Source organism: Neofelis nebulosa, chromosome 3 (genome assembly GCF_028018385.1).
Source record: "Neofelis nebulosa isolate mNeoNeb1 chromosome 3, mNeoNeb1.pri, whole genome shotgun sequence".
NCBI classification, from domain to species: domain Eukaryota; kingdom Metazoa; phylum Chordata; class Mammalia; order Carnivora; family Felidae; genus Neofelis; species Neofelis nebulosa.
The window spans coordinates 13,448,589-13,475,059 of NC_080784.1; the positions used below are offsets into that span (position 1 = coordinate 13,448,589).

A 26,471-nucleotide genomic window follows, 5' to 3' on the forward strand; every position below is an offset into this window, starting at 1 on the left:
TAATTGTACCAAGATATTGCCACCACTTAAGCAAAGGATGTGGGAATTATTGCAGATTCCTTCCTAAAGATCTGAACCCAAAATGACATTGAGTAGAACAACCAACCAGATAGTAAAGAGTATAAGAAAAAGTTTATTGAGTCACTTAGTATTGCATGCACATATGAAACCAGGATAGCAATAGAAGGATTTAGGTTATCTTCTAGAAAACTATGTAAGAGTTCTGATAACAGTTTACAAAATTATAATTCCCCTGGTGGAGTGTAAATTAATAAGTCAAAGTCCCAGTCATTGAGGGAATTACTATTTATTGAGCAGACAAAAAGTTTGGATAATTAAATTACTGTAAATTATGATACAGAATGTATCAGTTGCATGCAGAGATTGCTACAAGAGCCCAGAGGGTGGAGTAATTGATTTTGTCCCAGGGACTGAGGAGAAGATAACCAGAAGAATGACCATTTGAGCTGAAAATCAAAAAATGAGTTGGAATATTCTGGGTATAAATGTGTTAAGTCTTCCAAGTACAAAGTGTGGTATCTGCAAGGACGTGTCGTCATTGAAAAGCTTGGCAAGGTTACCCAATTGCAAATTGTTTATTATTTGTGCGCGGAGTATGGGAATGGGGACGAATAATTACTGAATGCAGCCAAGATGGAGAAGGTAAAGTGAATCATTCAGAATAGGCTGGGTTATGCTGTAGCACCAAACACCCCCACGTATCAGTAATTTAAAACAGCGAACATTTGGGTCTTACTCCCACTACGTGGCTGTTGTAGTCAGCTCGGCACTCTGTTCCTCACCTCCCTTTGTCAAGGACCCCGGGCTCACGGACTCTCCACCATCTGAATGCTACTAGACGCTCTGATGTGGAAAAAAGAGACTTTGTACCTCATGTACAGACACTTATCAGAAGCGGAACACATCTTTGACTTTTACCTTATGTCAGCCAAAGCTAACACGGGGGCATAGATAACTTCAAAGGAGCAGGGAAGTGCAACCCTTCCCTGTGCCCAAGAAAAACTGAAAATATTGGTAAATAGAACAACTGACCACCATGTAAACTTTGCTGAAGGTACTGGCCTAATCTTAGAGGTAACCCGTGGGTCTGCGCACATGAGGAATGATGCAGTTAGGTTTCTTCCTGGGGAACCATTTGACCAGCAGAGTAGAGATCCACTAAAAGAGTGATTCCCAAACTCAACTCTCATCAGAATCTCCTGGAGGGTTTTGTTCAAAACACGGATTGCTGATTCCCACACCTTGAGTTTCTTAGTCAACAGGTCTGGGATGGGTCCTGGGATTTTTCTCTTTCTAACAAATGTGACACTGATACCTCTCATCTTGGGACCAAATTTTGAGAACCACTACAACAGTGGACTCGGATCCTGGAGTTCTTGCCAAAGTTTGATGGGAAGAAAATGAGCAGGACAAAAGCAGCAGCCAAGTGACAGCAGAAGCAATGCCAGACCCGAGAGACACATTTGAGGTTTCATTGAATTTGAGGTTTTATGATGTTGGATGTTGGGAGTGAGAAGAAGAGAAGGCTCAAAATGACACCAGCATACCACTTAACCAAGATGGAGGCTATACGGGATGGAGTAGGGTCAGGCATGAATGAGTGAGGAATGGGAAGGAAGAAAAGGAGTCCAGTTTATGACATTTTAGCTTTCAAGGGCCTGAAAGCATGCAGAGTCTCTATGTGCAGTTGACCGCCGAAATGCAGGTCTGGATCTCACAAGAGCGCTAATCCCTGAAGACAGGGATGGAGACCCATCAAGGTACGATGGATGTGAAGCCACTGGATACAACGAGTACGTGAAAAAAGGAGTATTTTGCATGGGAAAGTCAAAGAACCAAGAACAGAATTGTGAAACACCTTAATAATGAGATAGATGAGCATTTTGAAAACCCAGAATAAGACAATAAAAATGAATAACTGAGGGGTGGAGGAACCAGCAGAGAGCTAGGTGGCAAGAAATAAGAAGGGGGATAGATTTAAAGGTCAGGGAGTAATCGATGGTGTCAGATATTTTAGAGAGATCAAACATGACAAGGCCTTAACAGAGGCCTACAATAATTAAGTGTCCTTGATTCCTCTGTTCGGCCAGGCCCTAAACCCACGGTTGGCTTCATTGTAAGCTCCCATCCTTTGTCCTCATCTTTGAGTTAATCATGAACGCCTCTATAGCCACCAGGTTTTCCTTTTTTTTTAGTGTGTATTTATTTTGAGAGAGATGGAGAGAGTGGGGGAGTGGCAGAGAGAGAAGGACACAGAGAGAGAGAGAGGATCCCAAGCAGGCTCTGTGCTGTCAGCATGGAGCCCAATGGGGGGCTCGAACTCAAGAACCAAGAGATCATGACCTGAGCTGAAATCGAGAGTCGGGCACTTAACTGAGAATTGGGCACCCAGGCGCCCCCCAGGTTCATCTTTTTGAGGAACCGGCCCTTTTGGAATCACAGACACTAGAAGAAGGTTATCTTACTTGACAATGAGATGGATGGTGAGAAGTGGATTTATTCTAAGCCTTTACCTGACAGCCCCTTAAAGATGGCTAGAGCCTGGGATGGAAAGCCTGGGACCCGGGCCTACAGCTCCCTGTGTGCAGGTGATGACACTGCAGTCCATCCTCTTGTTCACGATTCTGAAAATCCTCCCCATCGTTTTATGACACATCCATATTCCTACTTCCCATTTGAATCCTAAGCTCTAAACGGAGCCTTTGACTTTTCATCTTTCTGGACTCAGACCTCCATAAATATACCTGAGCCTGCTTTTCCACATGTGTCTCTGTTGAGCCTCCCACCTGGCCTGACCAGTCAACATGGCTTTTGGGTTCAGACTCGGAGAATTGCGAAGATCATGCCAGGTTACCTGCAGTACACGTCGTCCCACATGCATCTTTCCCCAGACGATCCAGTCTAAGCCTAACTCCTGCCTCTTCCTTATTCTGACCAGATTATGCCCACTGTCCTGTTTAGGCAGCTGAGCCCACCATGTATGAATCCCACAACCATATCATATAATTTCACTGGTGAAAAAAGCCAAAACAGACCTCAACAGTATAGCTAAGCCTCAGTGATCATGAATAAGAGATGTTGTGTCTTTTTTGCTCTATTTTTTTTTTTTTTTTTTTTTAATTTTTTTTTTTTTTCAATGTTTTTTATTTATTTTTGGGACAGAGAGAGACAGAGCATGAACGGGGGAGGGGCAGAGAGAGAGGGAGACACAGAATCGGAAACAGGCTCCAGGCTCTGGGCCATCAGCCCAGAGCCTGACGCGGGGCTCGAACTCACAGACCGCGAGATCGTGACCTGGCTGAAGTCGGACGCTTAACCGACTGCGCCACCCAGGCGCCCCGCTCTATTTTTTTTAAAGCACATATGTAGGAAACTTCTTTTCAATCTTCATTTTATTTGAAAGACAAAAATACTCTCTTTTGGACCCTTATCAAAATATTACTGTTTAAATTGTATCTGTGGGTTGTTTTTGTTGTTGTTGTTGTTGTTTTGGTTAATTTTTTTTTGTTTGGTTAAAATAAAGGAAAAAAACAAAAATGTTAAGTGAAAAGACATAGATTATTGTGGAAGTATTGTAGTCCTTTATCATTGTTGATAAAAATGGCACAAACCTGAGAGAAACAGGTTCTCAAATCGTTACTGATTCTAGAAGAACAATGTTCGCTTCAAGACTCTTGACCTAAATATCCTAGAGAGCCTCTGTCGTCTGTATCTTTATTTTCTCATCTCCACAGTGAAGCGGAAATTGAAGTATGATTATTTAATGTTATTCTTCAGCCATGTTTCAATTTACAAATGTCCAATAACTGTCTGTGAAAGAGTATGTAAAAAGAAATTCTGAATTCTCTCTGTTTTATCTTTGTATCTGATATTAGAGACTGAATGGGAGCAACACCATGCACCATAAATAACTCACTGATTCATCTGAACAAAATAAGTTCGGCAAAATAGTTAACCGCTCTATGATGCAGATGGCAACTGTCATTTAAATAACTTATTTAAACGGAATAGCAAAATATCTGACAAACCTTTTTTAGACAAATGCAGCAAAGAAATCTGCAATAACATCTCAGATATCAGAAGATATTTTTAGACCCTCAAGATTTTCTTTTATTTAGGGATAAACTATTGTTTCTGTACTCCCTCCGTCTCCCTCCCTCCCTCTCTCTCTCTCTCTCTCTCTCTCATTCTCTCATTCTCTCATTCATTCCATCTGCTTGTAAGTGCCATTGCTGGAGCATGTAAGAAAACACTTGTGATTAGCACTAAAAAGGTCTAATGTTTGAGACCTTCAATGCAAACTTCTGATAAAAATAAACTTCAAGGTCTCAGAATGCTCTTATCAGATCAACTGTATGGTCCCAGAGTAGGTTGCTAAAACCTTCTTAGCTAAGCTTGAGAGTGCAGAGCTTAATACCCACAGGCTTGCAATCTTTTTGAATGTGATTATAATTCAGCACCAGCTTTGCATCCGGGATAAAGGTTCCCCTTGAACACAAAGTATGTTACATGCTTGTGTGCTAGTGATCAAAATACTCAGAGGATTATGGCACTTACTGTTCTTAAACCTCCAAAATGGTGTTAAAACGCTACATCCAATCAGCTAAGCTGTAAATTAAATTTTTGTAGATTGAAGACATAATTTTATTTCATATGCCAGAAACTCATTTCAACCCTAGCATTTCTGTTAGCACGTGGCATCTAGCAGCATAACTCAAGAGGTTTAATGAAAGTTTAAAAACAATCTGTTGCAGATTTTGTGCCTAATTTATTTTTAATTGCAAATCGTACAACACATTATTGCCTGTGAAAATAGAAATTTAATTTCCTTCCTGTTTTTTTTCCTTATTTTTTTTTATAACTCTAATGCAACCTCAGATAGGAAACAGGGTTTAACATGATGCTTTCTGGATTTTATTTCTTTATTCTTAGATCCTTGATATGCAGTCTTGGGAAAATGTCGCTCATGCCGCTTAGCATTATCCTTCAAACACACTTCCATGCTTTCAGAATGTGCTGTATAGAATTTCTGTAAGAAGTTTGCATTTACACGATTATTGCAAGGGTAGAGTACGCACTCTGGTTACGGCTTCACTCCGTTTCATATGAAAATTCTCCTCGCTCAATCTGCGGGTAACAGCGTTCATATTCATCTTTAGTTATTTGAGACCACGAAGCTCAACTGGTGATGGAGTAGAAGCACATACAAGGTAACTTTAATTATAAGAATAACTGAAGAGTTTGTAAAACTCCGATATTCTGCCCCATATTGTCATCATAGCGGAAAAATACATTATTAGCAGGAAGTTTGCTTTTCAGTGACCTTTCGTTTTCCTTTTACTTGGTCTTTTCTGGAACGCCATGAAGGAAAAATCAGCAAAAGCACTCATTCTGGTCTTTTTCTTTTGGAAAGTTTTGTCACACTCTGCTGCATCTGCTAGTTTGACTTTGGATGGGAATCTGAAATGAGGCTTAATGTGAGTGCTATCAAGTGATTCTAGGAAAATGTCAAAATACAAGAGAAGGAAACAAAGGTCTTCTGTGCTGGATTCGCATTCCCTGCTGAAATCTTTGGCACTTTATATCAGAAAGTGAGTGGTATTATTTATTTTAAATTCCCTGCTTTTCTATCCCTCCCCTGTCCTTAGAGAATGGCCATCAGCTTGCTCCCCATAGCCTTTCTCTCTCCTTGCTGGGCATTTTGTCAGCCAAGTGAACTGCCTTCATGACTAGTGACAAGAGAGGGGCTGCCTCTCGCTGGAGAGGGCTGTGAATGGATGTTGTGACGAAGCCTCAGTCACTTGGCTTCGCCTCCAAGAGGCCCAGCTTCCAGCAACGGCGAGATCAACGTGATACCTCGTCTCAGGTTTGCTGTTCTGAGCAGGGACGTTAGACAACATCACAGTCTCCACCAGGAACACTAGTTGTGAGTGAGTGCCTTGACCTCTTAGAAGACATTATAGTTCAAGTTCAGGTAGGACCTGGGGCTGGGATGGGGCAGATGGACTGAAACTGTAATCTTTTAAGTACCTGAACTGCAGTACAGCTAAAAATTAACTAAGATTTAGGCAGGCAAAAGACCACGACAATGTTTTGTAAGTGACCATTAAGTACAAAATACAGCAAGCCTTTTAAACCAGACTCTTGGTTATTTTTAAATCATGTACTCACATAGAACACCACTGATTTGTTTAAAAGTTATCAGATACAGTTGTTTTTCTGAGGCATTTTTATGCTTCTGTTTAAACATTCTAGAATACATAAGTCTATTATGTGCTGACTTTTTCCCTACATGTACTACGCATGCTTAAAGGGAAATACGTATCATTTATATTTTTATTTCTTAGGGTATTTGCCTGTCTCCAGCTCTGCCATATTGGGTCTGATCATAATAACGCATTAATAGAAGTTATCCTTAATGAAATGAATAAATATGGAAATTTGAAATAGATAAATTGCATCCCTATGCCACCTAAGCAAAACTGATTATCTATTGTATCTTTTTGGCAGAACTAGAAGTATAGATAGAAGAGAGTTGATGAAACTGCATACTTTTCAGAAACCTGGTTAGAGAACAGGACAACCGTCCCAAAGAAAGTTCGCGTGGATGCCGTGAGCCAGATCATTAGGGAATGCGTGAATGGGTAGAGTCAGAGGCAGAAAGTTCTTGGAATGCAGGAATGTACAGGTCAGACTGATAGAACTAGTATGTACCCACAGAGAAACATTGGGGCAAAACCCGACTACTGTTATTAGGATACGAACTTGGACCTCTTGTTGTACAGTCATGTCTGAGAATGAAGGGTAGGTTTCCAGAGGGAAACCCACTCTTTTCCTCCCCTCAAGAATAATGTGGATGGGGCACCTGGGTGGCACAGTCGATTAAGTTTCCGACTTTGGCTCAGGTCATGATCTTCCCGGTCATGAGTTCAAGCCCCGCGTTGGGCTCTGTGCTGACAGCTCGGAGCCTGGAGCCTCCTTCAGGTTCTGTGTCTCCCTCTCTCTCTGCCCCTCCCCCGCTCATGCTCTGTCTCTCTCTGTCTCAAAAATAAATAAACATTAAAAAAATAGAATAGTGTGGATAGATCCTTTGGAAAGGAGTATTGCTGATGAGTGTGAAGGCAGCTGGACTTTCATCAGTCTCGGATCTTTCTAGCTAGACTTACGCTTTCCAATTCTTATTGTTTACCTATTAAAGGGATGTGTCTCACTTCCCTATGCACATAATTAAGTGTAGCCTTGAAATAGTCTCATCCATGTGACGGCAGTAACGCACACGTGTGTGAGTGCGCGTGCATGTGCACACACACGCACACACCACTGACTCTTCCTGGTTGGAGATTCCACACTTGCATTTATAAGCGTTGAGGTTTCGGCAAGTCTGCAGAAGACGAGTAGGTCTTCCTTTTAATCGAAATTTTCAAAATGTGATAAATCTTTACTCAGGTGAGAAGACAGACATGAATGCACTTATTCTTTGCTTTGTGACTTTACAGTGTTAACTCACTCCTTCCTGAAAGTCTGCCACTAACTTAAGAAATAATAATAAAATTGGGGCGCCTGGGTGGCGCAGTCGGTTAAGCGTCCGACTTCAGCCAGGTCACGATCTCGCGGTCCGTGAGTTCGAGCCCCGCGTCAGGCTCTGGGCTGATGGCTCGGAGCCTGGAGCCTGTTTCTGATTCTGTGTCTCCCTCTCTCTCTGCCCCTCCCCCGTTCATGCTCTGTCTCTCTCTGTCCCAAAAATAAAATAAAAAATGTTGAAAAAAAAAATTAAAAAGAAATAATAATAAAATTAAAAAACAATTATTTCCCTTAATTTGCATGGCTAAATTTATGATACAATTCATGTCTGACCCAAAGTTGCTCACAGTTAAAAAATTTATGTCTGGGGCTCCTGGGGGGCTCAGTCAGTTGAGCATCCGACTTTAGCTCTGGTCATAATCTCATGGTTCAGGAGTTCAAGCCCCCCTCTGTGCTGACAGCTCAGAGCCTGGAGCCTGCTTCAGATTCTGTGTCTCCCTATCTCTCTATCCCTCCCTAGCTCACACACTCTCTCTCTCTCTCAAAAATTTAAAAAAACATTAAAAATTTTTTTAAATTATATCAATTATAAATTAAATTTTTGCAAGTAAAATTTCTGAACATAGATATAATTTATATATAAAAAGTAACAAAAGATTCTTGATTTATTTTCGTTACTAATCTTTAAACTATTTTAAAGCTCATAGATTTCTTGTATCCAAACTGAACTTAAAAAATAAAAATATAGGGGTGCCCGGGTGATTCAGTCGGTTGAGCATCTGACTTCACCTCAGGTCATGATCTCGCGGTTTGTGAGTTCAAGCCCCGCATCCAGCTCGCTGCTGTCAGCCTGTCAGGGTAGATCCCACTTTGGATCCTCGGTCCTACTCTCTCTGCCCCTCCCTCACTTCCCCCCCCCCCCCCATCGAAAAATAAATAAAACATTAACAAAATTATAAAAAAATAAAAATATACCAACAGAGTAGTGAGTTATGTTGTTGACATCATAGTTAATGAGATTTAAACCAAGTGATTTTCATTTGAAAAATTTTTACTAAAGGGTTGTGTGGTTCTATATCAAATGTATTATGGGAATATTCACTTCTAACTTGTATTATAACACACACACACACACACACACACACACACACACACAGAAAGCTTTGGTCCAGAAAAACACTGTAGAAAAAAATAAAGGCAAAATATGAGAGTCCTTTGAAACACTTGAGAATAGCATATGCGTATCAGACTGAAGTTTTTTAAATGTTACTCTTCATCTCTCTTAGTGAAATGACCTATGCAAAGCAAAACATGTTGGCTTCCTTCAAACGTGGTGTGTGATTTAAATTTATTCCTTGACTAGCAAATGTTGTGTTGAGCAAATTGGTGACTGTATCTTTGTCAGAAACCCTACTGTCAAAATATCACTTCTTATGGTGTATTTATTTTGTATGGGCTTTGTTTTGGTTTGGGTTGAAAAATAGTTATATGAAAAAAAAGGAGTCACCCAAAAAGTAGGATAATTTTTCAAAAGCCAGTATAGGGAGAAAAAAGTTATTAACAGCATTATTTGACTTAAGGCTTCTAAATTTCATACAACCTAATTTGCCTCCTGACACAGTCTTTGAAACACTTAGAGATTTTCAGTTCCCTGTGCTACAACCAGAAACTTCTACAATGGAACATTAGAACCAGAAGGTACCTTAGAGACAATTAGTCTAAAATCCTAATTTTATAGATCAGGAAACTGGCACTTAGATAAATTAAACAACTTGGCCAGAGTTATAAACCCAAATGAGACAGAGCCAAATCTCCTTGACTTCCAGTCCGGTCCTCTTTGCATTTTCTCTCGTGCTGTACCGTAACTGAGTTGACTCCCAGAAATGTTGGCATCACCATTTCCTTGGATCTACTAGGTGAGAACTATCTGGACCAATAGTTCAAGTTAAAGTACAGTTGGGATTGGGTGAGTTTGGGAGGAGACAGAATGGAACCTAAAATCCTTGAAGGCACAGTGTTTTTTGAGTTCTCGAACAGTATCTTAGCTAAAACATTAGAAAGTCAAGGAGATGATTTGAAAAAGCTATCAAGTAAACAATTATAACAAGCTTCGCTGGGGTACCTGGATGGCTCATTTGGTTAAGTGTCTGACTCCTGATTTCAGCTCAAGTCATGAGATCACCATCCTGAAATTGAGTCCTGCATAGGGCTCTGCGCTGGGCGTGAAGCCTGCTTAGGATTCTCTCTCTCCCTCTCTCTCTGCTCCTCCCCCCACTCTCAAAATAAATAAGCAGAAAAGAAAAGAGAAATGAAAAGAAAAGAAGAAAAGAAAAGAAAAGAAAAGAAAAGAAAAGAAAAGAAAAGAAAAGAAAAGAAAAAAAACGAGCTTTCCCACTGAAGAATAGATCAAACTGGCCTGTTGTGAAAAATGTCCTCTAAGCATATGTCCTGTCTACTGTTGAGGTTTGACTCAAATGTAATCGTTCAGCTGTGATCTGCTCTGCACAGGAATCAGATGATAAGAGTGAAAATAAGATTTAAGTGACAACACTGGAAATGAGAACATGACTTAGATTTGAGGTCCACATTGGGCATTTCACTGTGCCCTCCCCCACATCTAGACGTTTAGATCCATGGCTGAGACGGGCTGCAGTTACACTGCCTACCATTAGGCAGATAGGGCAACGAGTGGCCTTCTCCCGAGGCTGGACAGCCCTGCCATGGTCAGTAGGAGTAGAATTTGTGGCAGACAGGATCCAAGCAACACATGTGGCCGGGCTGTGTGTGTGCCCAGTAGGTAAATGACTTAGAGAAAAGACAAAGCTTGCTCCCAAATATTAGCAAAAGGTTGACTGTCCTTTGTAAAAATTGAGGCCAGAAGTAAGAATGAGAATGAAAAATAGTCTACATGTTTCTACTCTTCTGGATTATAAACCGCTTTTGAGCAAGGAACATTTATCAATGCAACACATGTCCACTGAATATCGGGACATGGGTCTAGTAGTCTACCTGGTGCTGAGTATATAGAGATGAAAGTTTCAGATACATTCTGTCCTCTCCCCAACTCGTGCATGCTCTCTCTAAAATAAAAATAAAATAAAATAATAAAACAAAAACATGTGCCTAACAGAGATTGTGTCTCTTGTGTACAGAGTACTGATTTTGGAGCCGTTATACTTGCCTTCAAGTTGAGTTACCACCAAATACCATATGATCTTGGTTAAGCTTCTCTAAGTGTTAATATCCCCACTTATACGATGGGCCTAGGAATTATGCTTCCTGCATGGATTGTATGGAGGATAAAATGGGTGCCTGCCACCTGCTAAGTGTTCAGTGAATTTTAGCCATTATTATTAACTCTAACTGAAAATATGATGCATTTGTTTGTGCCTTTATTAGCGATAAATACGTAACTGTAACGAGAACGATAGGGGTTCCAGCCCCCTGAAGTCTTGTGGAGGAGGCTGCTCTTTGTGTGTGTGTGTGTGTGTGTGTGTGTGTGTGTTAGTTTCTTTTGTTTCCAGTTTTTGTTTAAATTCTAGTTAGTTAATACACAGTGTAATACTGGTTTCAGGAGTAGAACTTAGTGATTCATCACTTCCATACCACACCCAGACTGGCTCATGATAACCAGTGCCCTCACTGATACCCATCACCCATCTAGCCCATCCCCACCCCACCCCCACCTCCCTTCGTCAGTGAATGTTGCTCTTTGAATAAAGACCCGGGCCAGACTGTGAGAGAGGACTACAGGTCGTCCTTGATATGTAACCAAGTCGAAAGGGGAAGGGATACCCAGTGGATGAAGGCAAGACAAGGAAAGCTGTGTAAGATTTAGGGAGACCAATAGTAGAATTTTAGTAGTGAGCAGAGAAAGGTGCCATGACAATAAGTAGACCATATAAATGCATGGCGGGGCTCGTATTTCTCTCTCAGATTGTCTGTCCTGTCCATCTGAAGTAACCATCTTCCATCAAAATACATGGCACAAAACACCTACATAATACCTGAGCATCTCTGGCATTTTAACACACTAAGACTAACTCTGAACATCTTCAGTGTTTGCTGTTACTGCCTTCACTTATCCTTTGCTAAACTGTGTGAAAGCATTCTTGGAGTGCCTGAGTGGCTCAGTCAGTTAAACATCCACTTTCGGCTCAGGTTATGATGTAGTGGTTCATGAGTTCGAGTCCCCCATTGGGCTCTGTGCTGACAGCTCAGAGCCCGGGGCCTGCTTTGGATTGTGTCTCCCTCTCTCTCTACCCCTCTCCTGCTTGTTCTCTGTCTCTGTCTCTCTCTCAACAAATAAATAATAAACGTTAGAAAAAACCTAAGTAAAGAAGAGACATAGATCTAAATAAAAACTAAATAAATACAACGTGTGAAAGCATTCTTTAACTGTAAATCATTAGTAGGCAACATAGACTGATTTACATAATTTTTAATGTTTATTTATTTATTTATTTATTTATTTATTTTAATAGATGAAATTTACTGTCAAATTGGTTTCCATACAACACCCAGTGCTCATCCCAAAAGGTGCCCTCCTCAATACCCATCACCCACCCTCCCCTCCCTCCCACCCCCCATCAACCCTCAGTTGGTTCTCAGTTTTTAACAGTCTCTTATGCTTTGGCTCTCTCCCACTCTAACCTCTCATGTTTGTTTATTTTTGAGAGAGAGAGACAAAGGCAGAGCAAAACAGGGGGAGGAGCAGAGAGAGAAGGAGACACAGAATCTGAAGGAGACTCCAGGCTCTGAGCTCTCAGCACTGAGCCTGATGGAGATTTCGAACCCACGAACCATGAGATCGTGATCTGAGCCAAGGTCAGATGCGTAACTGACTGAGCCACCCAGGTGCCCCTACATAAAGTGATTTAAATTAGATACTTCTGTGAAGAATTTAGTCTTGCAGTCTTTTTCTTTATATAGCAAATTAATGAAACAATAAAATCTATTCTGTAAGGAAATGTATATACATACATATTATAATTTAGACTGCTTAGGGTAAATACAGCTTCATCTTGTGAAGATCCATTATAAAGGCTCCTATAGCAAAATATTAAGGTAAATGCGTGACAAAGCAGGCAAATACTGCAGTCGGTGTTTAAGAGAGTAGATGTTCTTTCGTAGTGGCAAATGGTGATATTAGTCGGTGCTGACGAGAAGAAAGCTATCCTAATGTGCTCTTAAAATCATTGGCTCTCTTTATTTCTCCTTAGCTAGGCCTAACACAGAAACAAACCAAATGGCCATGAATGGATTGATTCCCCCTTTATATTTTTAAGCAAGTTAAATGTAGGTAGCTGCTGTGATCGCATATTTACTATTTCACTTCTGCAGCTTTTAAAGCGACAAAAATCCAGCCCCCCGTCATGAGTTTGCTACGTTAAACTGTCCTAAACATTGGCAATGCTGTGATGGATGAACATAAGCAACACACACTTCATACATTGTCACGCGAGGCTAATTCAGACTGCGGCAAATTAGCAGTATGTGGAAGAGAAACCAACGTGGTGAAAGTTGAATGTGGGAAACTACCAAGCGACAGGCTTTGCTGTGTGACGCGATGCTGTTTTATTAGTGTCTCGTAAGATCTAAGGAAGCTTTGCCCAGGCTCTTTGTCTGCAGTGATCATTTAACTATGTAAGCCGGCCCAAGAGCAGTGCTGTGAGCAAGATTATGTTTTCGCACAGTATTTGTTCTGAAATATGGATTAGTAATGAGCGTTACAAATAGGACTTGTCAGAAGAGCACCACAGAGACTTTTTTGCTAAACCAAAGATCCATTGCTTCACAAAAGATAGACATATTCCATAGTTAATGAGTTGTCCCAAGATCTGATAAGTATCCTTCAAATGTACAGTGGATTCTAAATGTGAGCCATTGAAAAATACGTCTCCACGCCTGAGCAGTATGTCCATTATGAAATCTATACATGTGTTCTGTACAATTTATTATCTAAAAATGTTATGGGGAAAATTGAGTAACTTTGAAATGAATTAAGCTTCAATATTCAATTTGCTCTATATTTTCAAGCAGAATTAGTTTTGAGAATTAGGATTTTAGTTCATTTATTATTGGAAAAGACCTTACTAGCTTATTCAAGCAAGAAAATTACCCCAAAAGCTTGCAAGATTTATAATGCTTAGGGAAAAAAAGGCAATTCAAAACCTAATGAGACATTTTAGGCCTCATTTACATCTCTAACCTGACCCATTTTCTGCAAAACGTTTTTGTTGGTAATTTACATACTAAAAGCTCGTTATTTATCCATCCCTAACCAAAAAGTTGATGAGATTACTACTACCATAGTTAACAGTACCCTACAAGCTAAATATGGCCATTTCTAGCAGGTAGAGTATTGACTCTTTTATCCAGCTATAATCTCTCTCACATGCTGGAAATGCATCCAAATTCTGAGAGTGTGACGTAAAAGCTCGAACATCTCATTGCCACACTCATTTTATTGGCAGGAATTGTTCCAGGAACGCACCCTTGGAAAATGAGGCACATTAAGGTGGTCTGTGTATGTGCACACATGTAGCGATCCAGGAAAATGATGCAATGAAGTGCATTCTCTAAAACGATAGTAAAAATATATATCTGTAAGCATAGAGCGCTTATAGGTTTATAGAGTTTTATTAAAAATATATTTATATTTTTATTAAAATGTTTCTTATCCTACTTTACATGTTTATATTTGAGTATATATTATAGATATTGTTATATGTTACATATTTTACCATTATGCCATTTGGTGATATATATATTGTCACCATCTGGAGATAATTCTTACCTTAATAACTTACTCTCGAAGTTACTGAGTCATTATGGTAACTTGGCTAATTTTCATAATATAAGTGTCTATGAAATATGAGTTCAGTTGATAGATACATAAGTTATTTGGATATCATTTGGATGTACGTTAAGAGTTACACTCCAAGACCTTCAAGATTGTCCTCAGGTGTAACTTGCCTTCCTCCTAACTTGAACCCCCTCTGTAAGCAGCATACACATCCTCCTGGAACCCAGAAATTGCGAAATGCTTTATCTATGCGTGACTCCTTGTCCAAGGAATTCTTAACCGGCGTGCATTGCGAATCCTTTTCTAAGTTCCTGTCCTTTGGGGCAGGGCCCAACCTGATTTTAGTTTGTTCAACATCTCCTGCAAACCCTCCTGCCCAGATTAGGCCAGCATTGTGATCAGGGCCAGACTGGAACAAAGAAGGACCCAAACTTGACCCTTCCGGTGGCCTTAGAAAGCCCCGAGTCCGAGGAGCCACCTGAGACAACCGCAAGTCCGTGCCCTCCCTGGACAAATGTGGCATCATCCCTTTCCTAGTTTATTTCCCTTTGCTCAATGAGTTTCAGATCATGTTTGTTTCCAGAAACTCTGTTTGCTGTTGTACTCTTCCTGTTATCAGAAGTTTTACAACAGGGTACACAATCGATTATACACAGAGATAACTGACTTTGGTGAATGTAATTACTATAAACTCATCCCCAAAGCACATTGCCATTCACCAAGCCCTATTATCGTATGACATTTTAGGGGCAACTTATGACCCTATTATCATGTTTTCGTTGCCTATTTTGAGGCAGTAAGTGCTGTTGCTACTGCAGTCACTGTCTTCTCTGGTGTTACCACCATTGCGGTTGTGGCCGCCACAAAAGCTGGCTCTTGAGGAAAACCACGTGAGCAGTTGGATTTCTCGACTCTTTGGGGTAGTTGGGAAACTCAGGTTCTGGTGGTCCCACATGCGGCATACCAGTCTTCCAAAAAGCACGCTGCAATCAGATTTCTGCTTAGCCACCTGGAATATCTTTGGATAACGTATCTAGCGCTGTAAGCGATTGATAACATTCAATGAACACTTTGTATTTTGTGTGAAAACTTTTTGCTTTGTGTAAAATGCCCTAAGTACGTGGTGGTAAATGATGTGCACCAGCTCTGGGTTTCTCATTACACGGTAACATCTTCTGGCACAGCAAAGGGTTTTGAGGGGGACGGGGAAGTGAGTTTAGGGTTTTATTTGTGAAGAAAATACCGTATGGGCATTACAGTTCTTACAGACTCATTTCAAAAATATTTCGTGATGATCTTAAACTATTATGGCACCCTGTTTTCTGTTTCCCAGAAAATTAAATGTATTTTAAGTTTCCATGTCTACCCATTCCTTTTGAATCATTTATACTAGAAACGTTGGATAATACTTTCTATGGGGTAGTAATGAAAGACCCCTGCCACTTAGAGTCCAGGGGAGGGAGCCAACAAAAAGACCACAAAATAATGACATATTGAGTTACATTAGAAGGAATGAGCGGAAGACTGTAAAATTCAGTATGGAGACAGGGTTGGTATTTAGATAGGGTGGTCAAGAAGACTAACTGAGTGGGAGACGTTAAAATCAGGACTGAAAGGTGAGAAGGAGCCAGCCAAGTGTGTTTAATGGGAATAGCATTCTAGATAGAGCATGCCAGGGAGAGATTCTGACACAGCAGAGCACAGCATAACTGGAATTGGAAGAAGGCGCTCTGGTTGCTATATGATGGTGTACCTTAGGGTGGTGCGCAGAAATGAGATTGAAGAGGTAAATGAGGAAAGACCATGACCGTCGTACCAAACGCTGGGTACCATCAACACTCCCTGACTCGAATTCACACAGACAAGTGTGGCAACAACTCCTCCCCACTCCTCCTATCCTGGACAACACCTTCCTCTGAAAAAGCTCATTCAGTATGGGAACACAGTAAAGAAAATGTGTTTTCTGTGGAGGGATCAGCTCCCAAGAAATAGAGGTGAGAAGAGTCTAGGTTAAAATTGTCGAGACTTTTTTTTTTTTTCTCAGCTCAGCAACCGGTAAGTCATTTCACCTTCCCTGGGGCAGCAGTTGCCTGGACTGTTGTCCTAACGGAATGGCCATAAAGTGAAAGGAAACCCCAGGAATGGGGAAGGAGCTTTGTGTTAACAGTTGTGTTCTCTTCCTCATCCATCTAGAAGTAACAACCTATCGTGTTATAAAGGTAAACTCTTTCCATGAAGTTGAACTTATTTCCACTGCTGGCAGCATCCAAAATGTGTGCTGTCATAAGGTTCACAAAGTAGAGATGCCCAATACATGATCACACTAGGCTTCAATACTATCACTTCAACATCCTAAGAAAATGAAATCCGTTGGCAAGAAGATCAGAACCAGTATCTTGATGAACCTGCTACTTACCTATAGGCAACCATGTGCTTTTAGAGTTTTCTCTGTATCTTAAGTGGATACTGTATGCTTACAAATGTGCAATTCGTGGCAAACTGAGGCACTCCTTTCTCTCTTCCTGGGAAAAATATTAAAACTCATGGCATTATAGATCTTTAAACGTAAGAATTACCAATAAAAATTGATTTTATACATGTAGGTTATTCGTATGCAATGCTAGTAGTTGGTGGTTTTTATATAAGGAATGCCTTTCTCTCTCCAGGCCAAGAGCTGTTTCCTAAGAAGCGCTGCTTCCTAAGAAGCCTGGGTGGCCACCGTGCCCCACGTAGGCAGAGCCCGGGGGCCCTGGGCACAGTGCACTGAGTTTGCTGGCAGCCGGCCCACCTGAAGGTCAGGAACAGCGTCCTGGGACTGCACAACAATGGTGAGTGCCCGTGCGAGGCCAGGCGCTTTGATAGCCCTGTCTCCTGGAGAAACTTGTTTTCTGATTTCCCAGTCAGTCCTGTCATTCTTTGAGACATAACTTCTAAGGAACTGCCAAACATCTACCTTTTCTCTTTACACTTTTTTTTTTTTTGCACCCTGCCTATAGCCAGACTACTTCTGTAAATAAATGACATCTTGCTTTTTCTTTGTGCACAAGCATGCAGTGCCACACATGCCAACCCACAAGCAGAAAGAAAGAAATCGGACTATTTTGTAAGTCTTTAATCTCACCAGTGCGTTTCTTTCAACATCAGTTAGAAATAGCTATTATCAAGTGTCCAGCTGCCAGGAGTCTTTGAAATCCAGTAATTATTTATGAGAATTTTATAGAGAAGAGGTAGAAAACATAAAATAGCTTTGGTTCATAAAACAGGAAAGATAAATGTTGCCAGAAAAAAAAAATCTATAACAAGTGTGTAGTGGTCTATGTGAATGAGAATCTGTCGTACGCTAGTGAGATCGTTAAATGGAAATCAAGGCTATTTGCCGTGTTGATGAACAGATCCTATACATCTACATAAAGCAGGTTTATTTCATAAGAGACGTATAAATCTAATTCTCAGTGTTAGAATGTTGTCGGGCACGCTGATGGATATATCATAAAGTAAAACTTTGATAAAGCTGCATCTTTCCCCTGTTTTTTCGGTGTCGTTATGGTCATTGTTAAAGTTTGTTGATATGGAATTTGGAAGTGGTTCTAAAGATAATTATACTTTTACTACCCACTTTATAAGCAAGAATTATAAAAAGTAGAGAAGCGTAGAAATTTACTATTTGCTGCACCATATATCCTTTGAGTGCTCCACTCTTTGATGGTCTCTGACTATATTTAGAGAGAATATTGGCATATGATGCAGGCGAAGATTGAGAGCGGGGATTCGATAGAACATCTAAATGTCACAGGTGCTATTGGAATGCAAATGTACTTTTCTATACAGTTTATAGGTATTATATATAGCTAGAGTTCTACACCATATTTTTACACTTTGCTTTCTGACTTTGTCACCTATTACCTTTTCCGAAATTACTAGAAACTAAAAATACCCTCATGAAATCAAGAGCATGAATGCTCTGGCAAGTAAAGAGAGTGTAAGTTTTCTGCTGTCGTTAAGCTATAGGCTATATATCACTTTCCAATATTGCTGGTGGGTTGAACTGAACTAATTACGCGCTGTGAGGAATCTTCCTGACGTGGGACTCCCGGTCTGTCAACATGGGATAGATTTTACTTTAGAGATAAGTAATTTGGGTAATCTAATTATTTGAAGAAGGAAGGAGGATAAAAATGAGTAATAAAATTATAGGAAAATTATATTTCAGTAGCAGTTGAATTGAAAGTTAGAAAACACATGTAATTAATGAAGAGGTTCTTTTATTTGGTCTTTTAACCATAAAATCGAAGTCTTTAAATTTGTTCATTGACAGAACTCATCATTCAGTTTTGCAGAAATTAAAATTAAGAAACAATTTCCTTTCAGAGCAAAATGAGACGGTTCCTGTTTCATTGAATACATTATATTAAATCGTATGAAAAAACCTGGCACTCGGGTCACCCTGCATATTTTTTTTTTTTAATGTTTTTTATTTATTTTTGAGACAGAGAGAGACAGAGCACGAGCAGAGGAGGGGCAGAGAGAGAGGGAGACACAGAATCCGAAGTAGGCTTCAGGCTCTGAGCTGTCAGCACAGAGCCTGATGCGGGGCTCAAACTCATGAACCACAAGATCATGACCTGAGCCAAAGTCGGATGCTTAACCGACTGAGCCACCCAGGTGCCCCTACTCTACATATTTTTAAGCCAAATTGTTCATTGAGCTACTAACTAATATGTAGAGAAAATGCTATATTTAAATGATATCCTCATTTACTTACTGATACTACATTAATGGGTTGAAAACATGGCACTTAACACGGGCATTTTTTAAACCCTTGGAAGCCGTGAACGTCCAAACTGCTCTGTCTGATGACATCACCACAGCAGCATTGATACCAAAATGTGCATTTTTAGAAGTTCTCTAATTCATGAATACAATGGGTTCTATTCCTTATGATAGCATTTGTTTTTTTGGAGGTAGTTACCTGAGTAATATCCATTGCAAACCCTTTCAGAGTGATTTTGCAGAAATAAAACAAATTGTAAAGGGCTATACCTGCTTTCTTACTAGAAAATATTTGAAATATTGAAATATTTCAAATATTACAGAAATATTTGAAAGAGAAAAAAAAAAAAGCATCTGCCCCCTTCCCCCCTAACCATTTGATTGCCTTCTTGATCCTGGGAATTTGCTTTGCTTATCTGGGAGCTTGAGATTTTAACTCAGAATGTAACTTGTCCAGATGACGCCATTTTCTCCTACTCTCCTGGTATCGTTTAAATTTCTGTTGATATTTTCACAACATCCTTCAGTGGGAAGCATAGAAAACACCAAAGTGCTATTTGTTAAATCTCCACGTGTAAGCCTGGATGCATTCATTATTCCAGAGCTGATGATTCCATAATATGTGGTGTCACTAAGGAGAATGAAAATCTCACTTTGGACTTGCCACCGCGATAATTTTCAGTTATAGGCTACAATTAATCTGAATAATGACAACAAAAGAAACACTTAAGAAATGTAATTTTCGTCTTTCGTTAAAGAAGTTTAATGTAAGCCACATTCTTCCACTCAACAAACATTTATGTGCCAGGGACTTTGTTGCAAGGTGTTGGGGATCATGAAATTCACACCTACAGTGTGCTATCATGACACGTTTTTCAGAGCGATGTACAAAATAAAGTGCAAAATTGTATCTCGGTTTACATGTAACAGGCAGGCCTGCCATTGTCAACGAAGAGAATGAGCTGCTGTGAGAGCAGACTTGGAGCTCAAGGTAGCATTGTAAGGAAGAGCGATGGAGGCAGCGGAAAGAGCAGGTACACAGTTCCTGAGTTGGGGCACTGCCTAGCATGCGTGTTGAGCTGAAAGGGACCCAGCGTCCTCAGAGCACAGGGAGTTGAGAGGACCTCCAAGATCCTACCGCTGCAATGAGTGAATGAAAGGTCACACAGCACCTTGTAGACCCCATTAAAGACATTTTATCTGTATTCTAAGGGTAATTAGAAGAGATGAGAGTTCTTTATTTGTTAATTATTTATTAAATATTTACTTATTTAGAGAGGGAGTACGTGTGCAAACACACACACACGCACGCACGCATGAGAAGGGGAGGGGCAGAGAGAAGGAGAGAGAGAATCCCAAGGAGACTCTGCACTGTCAGTGTAGAGCCTGTTGTGGAGCTCTGTCTCACAACCGATGAGATCATGACCTGAGCCAAAATCAAGAGTTAGACACCAAACAAACTGAGCCACCAAGGCACCCTGAGGTATGATTTCTATTTTAAAAAATCATCACTCTGATTTATATGTGGAGAATAGAACAGACAGAGAAAGGAGAAGAGAGGATAAGGGAAGACCAATTTGGCAGATTTCACAGCACTTCAGGAAGGAAAGTGTGAAGGTATAAGGTCTAGGAGAAGGTGGAGACAAGGGCATGTTCGCAGCTGGTTCAGAAAGAGAGTACACCGGAGGGACTAGCGATGAGAAGAGCCAAAATGACTCGTGTGTTTCTGGCCAGAGAAACATACTTGTCTTTTTAATTTTTGTTATGTTTGGTTTGAAGTGGCTACAAAAGGTCTAAAATGGATAGAGGGTATCTGTGATTTTAGAGCTCAGAAATCTGGACAAAAGTTTGAATTTGGAGTCACTGGCTTTTACATGGCAATCGAAGTCATGGTAGAGAATGAGATTGTTTGGAGAGAGATCATTGGGAGATAAAAGGGAAAGCCCCGGACAGAAAGAACTTGAAGGGCTTCAAGCTCCAGTGACTGGGTAGAGAAGGAACAACTGAGAAAGGAGACTGAGAAGAAATCAAGAATTACGAAAAACATACAAAGTGAGATCATTCTAGGAACCAAGGGAAGAAGAGAGTATTGTAGCAAAGTGCTAATAGGTCTGTAAGGTGAGCGTTATGAAGTATCTCCTTGAACTAAACAACAAGAATATCTTTAGTAGCCTTAGCAACAGAGTTTTGTTAGAGCAGTGACTCAAAATCCAAATTAAAGCAGGTAGTCGTGTGAATGGTCGAGGGAGAAATAGAATCAACAAATGCAGACAACTCTTTCCAAATTTGGCTATGAAGCTGAAAAGATGAATAGAAATGCATAAGGGGAAAGATGTGAAATGAACAGAGGCTTTTTGGGTTTTTTTTTAATGTTTATTTATTTATTTTGAGATGGCGGTCGGACAGAGGAAGAGGGAGACAGAAAATCCCAAATAGCTTCCCATACCTTCAGCACAGAGCCCAACTCAGGGCTCGATCTCACAAACCGGGAGATCATGACCTGAGCTGAAATCAAGAGTTAGATGTCCAAATGACTGAACCACGCCAGCACCCCCAGGAGGTTTTTTTAATGATAGTGTAAAATTCTGGAGAAAATGGGCAGAGATGGGTCTCAGCAATCCGATGCAAAAGATGGTCTTGTAAAGAAAAAGGGGTCAGGCACCTGGGTGGCTCAGTCAATTAAGCATCTGACTTCAGCTCAGGTCATAATGTCATGGTTCGTGGATTCGAGCCCCACATCAGTCTCTGGGCTGACAGCTCAGAGCCTGAAGACTGCTTCAGATTCTGTGTCTCCCTCTTTGTCTGCCCCTCCCCTGCTCATGATCTCTCTTTCTCTCTCCATCTCTCTCTCTCTCAAGAATAAATAAACATTAAAAAATAAAGGAAATGGGATATCATTCAGGCTGTATCACAAGAGAAAGAGGAAAGAGTGGAAGCTAATGCTGAAAGATTCTGTTGGTTTGGTGATGGTAGATTGAAGTACTTGCTGTAGGAAGGATGATCATGTTAAGAATATTAGGGAAAGATAGAGTCATGGGGTGGAGGGGAGTAGGGGTATTTGAAATAGTCATTATATTGAACAGAGAAGAAGAACCAGAGAAACGCAGTGGGCTTGTTCAGTGATGCTGAAACATTGTTGAGGTTGGTGACTATGACTTTTCAGGGAACTACATGACTTTTTCCAGCCCTCCAGCAGGAAAAGTCACATAGTCCAGGATGGAATTTTCCAACTAGTGTGCAATGAAACAAAAGAGCATGAGGCTGCAAGATGGCGGTAAGAGAATAATCAATTTTGCAGGGCTGTTGATACCAACCAGCAATGGAAATGAAACAAAGACCAGAAAACCTGGTGCTGTGCGACTGATGGAGTCACATAGCAGATGTAGTGAGAGTAACTGAGCCAACAGGGCAGATGGAGAGAAGTTTGTGGTGAGACAGAGGATGCTTGATTGAACATTTTGAAGTAGAGTTTCAGGTATAGATAAATATTCTAATTTTGACACTGAGAGTGGGTGGCTGACACGGAGTGGATGAAAAGCTCCCTGAAAATGTGAGTATCAAGAGAGTAAGGGACCAGATCATGCCATCCAGCGATAGCAGTGATTGGGATGGGGAGACCCAGTTGCCCAAATCTTAAATTAATGAAGACTCTTATGCAGGGTTTAGCTGTCAACAGCAGAGGAAAGAGGTTAAGGGAGGCCTGAGTAGGTAACATAGATTCCAAGAGTCGTCTTCCCCCATGATGATAAAGGGGCGATGCCCTGTAAATGGTGCAGAGCAACAAGCAGATTACTCATCCTTCATAAACAATACCGCCCTTTCCTTATTCCGTATGTATCTGTCTGTGCTGTGTGATTTGAGAGGAAACAGCAGGCTTCAGTCCAAACCCCGACGCCATTAGTCGCATAGTGATGCCTCCATGCTTTATGAGTGTCAGGTCCTCACTCTCTCTCCTTGGCCAACACAGGACTGTTGGCCTGTTGGTCTTGTAAGACCGAGTCTTACAAGAGTTGCACAAGCGATTCTTGCACAAGAATCTTGCACAAGATTCTTCTTAATTAGGTACTCTAATTAACATCTCTGCACTTCAAATTCCTCATGTGTAAAATGGGGATAAAAATAAGAAGTGCCAATGTGGGATTGCAATGACTGATGGAAATACTGTGTATAAAATCAGCTGGCATTACTTGTCACATACAAAGTATTTAATAAATAGATACCAATGGAATTATTATCATTATCATTATCACTAATCTATCATGCATCCCATTTACTAATATTTAAACTCAAATAATTTAAAAAGGTTTCCTGGAGTTAACTATGCTCCTCCTTTGCCTCCATGACATTACACATTTTGAAATACCCCCAAGGTCCCCCTTACTCTACATATGACTGGCGTCCATCTTAAACCTGTTCTAGCCACAAATCTCTATTTCTTCTGGCCTAAAATGTATTTACCGTCAACCTGTCTGTAGTGGACAAGTCATATTACCAAATAAATCACGTATCCCAGGCATCTGAAACAAAACTTGCATCAGCAGGTGCAGGAGAAAAGCAGCCTGTTAATCTAAAATGAGTAGGAGAGTGAGGATTCTTTTCTTCATCCATTATAAGTGCTGTTTTCTGGTGCAGCTGACTATGAGAAAAGAAAATTATGAGTTATAATAATCAATCTTAGAAATGATGAAAATTTTAACATCCCCCCCCATCATGCCTGCTGAGCAGAGGTCTTAATCTGGCAATATTTCAAATATGATAAAAAGATGTTTGAGTAACATTCTTCAAGGGTTTATGAAACATTAAATCCTATAGAAACATATCTAAAATACCTAGTGTTTCAAGGTGTAATAATTGGGTTATTATTTAAATGAATAACTTTCTAAAATGCATGTCTAACAGGAAAGCAATCATGTGAGCAATACTTCAATTAATAAATATATTATATATATACAGTTAAATAATATCAGGTTGCTTACATATAGGTGATATTGGTGCTAAGTGATGGAAGAAAACATCATCTGTGACAAGGTATAATTAGCTTAGTCTTCCATATATATTCATTGCAATTTTTTTAGAAAGTTAACAAAAAAACTCAAAAGTCAGAAAGTAGTGGAATCAACCTAATTTTTCATATTAGTGATGAGGCTGTCCTAACAAGAGAGTCAGGGGGAAGAGATTGTAGACTGGGGCATTTCCAACAATAGAAATCAAATAGAACGTGAGTTGTTAAACTGTTCTTTTTTTTTTTAATTTTTTTTTCAACGTTTTTTATTTATTTTTGGGACAGAGAGAGACAGAGCATGAACGGGGGAGGGGCAGAGAGAGAGGGAGACACAGAATCGGAAACAGGCTCCAGGCTCCGAGCCATCAGCCCAGAGCCTGACGCGGGGCTCGAACTCACGGACCGCGAGATCGTGACCTGAGCTGAAGTCGGGCGCTCAACCGACTGCGCCACCCAGGCGCCCCTAAACTAACTGTTCTTATAATGACAAGGAGACAGACAGCTGGCATTCACTGAGCATTTCTCTGCTGAAAAATCTTATGGACACTACTTATGGCATATCTCATTTAATCATCATTCACTAACTATTGTCCCCATTTTCATATTATTAAAAAAAAAAAACGGTACTAGGAAAGATGGACTTAGTAGAAAGCACAGCTATTAAGTGACAGAGCTGGAGTCTGAATTCTGTCAGATGCCAAAGCCAGTATTCTGATCACTGACGTATGAACCCTCAATTTATCCTTGGATTGTCTAGAGAGCCTTGGACCGTTAACCTACTCATTGCAAGTTCTTACCCAATTTGTTCTGATCTTGACATAACACAGATAAGGCAGTTAAGAGTTTAAACCCAAGGAATGAACAAATGATTTATCGAGTCTTAGAAAAAGCAGCAGAACCTGCTAGAACAAATTTTGTCGAAATTTGTCATTTTCTTTCAGAAATTTTTAGACTGACAAAGCAGGATTCAGGACTCTAAGCTAATATAACAAAGCTCCTGTCATAATACACTTAAGAGCAAGATGCTTCGATGAGAGCTAGATGATGGAACAGATGGGTAATACTTGTGCTGAGGTTGTGTATTATCAGATAATTATATTGACAAATGAAGGTTATACATAGAGTGTGGGAATTAGAGATTAAAAGTAGGGTTTTAAATGTGTAAAATGAATTCTTCAAAATTTCTTATCTAGAATATTTTAGAAAATATTTTGAATGAATAATGTGTTAGGAAATGTTGGGGATTTTACAGAATAGATTAAAAGATTTTCATTGCAAGACTGCGTTCTGTGAATAATCAAGAAGTTTGATTCAGAATTATCCATAGAATTGTTAAGACAGTTTTAAAAGAAAGAATAAGAGATCTCTATAGCTCATCTCTTACATTGGGGTAATGGATTTATGGTTTGAACATTTAATAGAAAAATGATTTTCCAACTAATAGACAACATTAGTACAGGGATATTCTTCCTCTAGAGAAAGGCTTTAAAAAAGTTCCTCAATAACTTAATTGGTGATAAAACAGCACACAAAAAGAGGAAGTGAATTAAATCTAATAGGGAGAGTTTATTTAAAGTTTGCATTTTATAATAGAAAATGATTTCAAAATAGTGATCATGGCATTTCGAAATGATTTGTTTTCATTTTTAATTTCTAATATTGAATAGCATACAGAAAAGTAAATGTCAGTGGGCTAAGAGCTTAAACTTGGTGAAGTAATAATCCTATTGGTAAGCAGCTTATTATGAAAGATACAAGTCAAAAAAAGGCAGAGCAAACACAGACATCAATATGTTTTCCTCAAGTTTAGAATGATTATTTATTTTAGAAGTTTGAGTCAATTTCATTATTCTGTCTCCCTCTTGGTAGTCAATTTATTGTTTAGGGATCTCTCGATTAAACCCTGTCACTTCAGGGGAAGTTCAAGAGAATAGTGCATTATTGATATTACAGAAACAGTTGTTTCTGATCAATACATTTTGAACCACATACGGGTATATCTTTAAGGACATAATTCATCAAAAACAGGCTTACTGGGGCTCCTCATGCTATTTTCATTGATTTTCCCTTTCTAGGAAGACACAGTAGATACTCTATATATGACATAAGAGTTATCTTCAAAATAAAGAAGTCACTTGCTCAAAAAATGCTCAGTTACAAAGAAAAAGTATAAGGATTTTAAAGGAGACATAAAATTGAATTTAAGTTACTATTCTCACATTTTAATATCCTGTGCAGAAAATGTAATTGAATGACTTACATTTTTCTTAAAGATTACACATAAGGAATACCAAATTCGAGGTGTGAATTCCATTCTTGACTTACTGCATGAAATGGAGGTAGAAAATT

At 39.8% G+C, this 26,471-nt stretch overlaps 1 protein-coding gene across 1 annotated transcript in view; it reads left to right on the plus strand.

Annotated features, from left to right (window-relative positions):
• The window catches only part of TENM3 (teneurin transmembrane protein 3), a 2,564,262-nt gene that overhangs the window by 1,264,664 nt on the left and 1,273,127 nt on the right, over nt 1–26,471 (plus strand). The window contains exon 7 of the mRNA XM_058719934.1: nt 17,017–17,178. The gene's annotated coding sequence lies outside the window, so the exon portion shown is untranslated. The remainder of the gene's footprint in view (nt 1–17,016; nt 17,179–26,471) is intronic.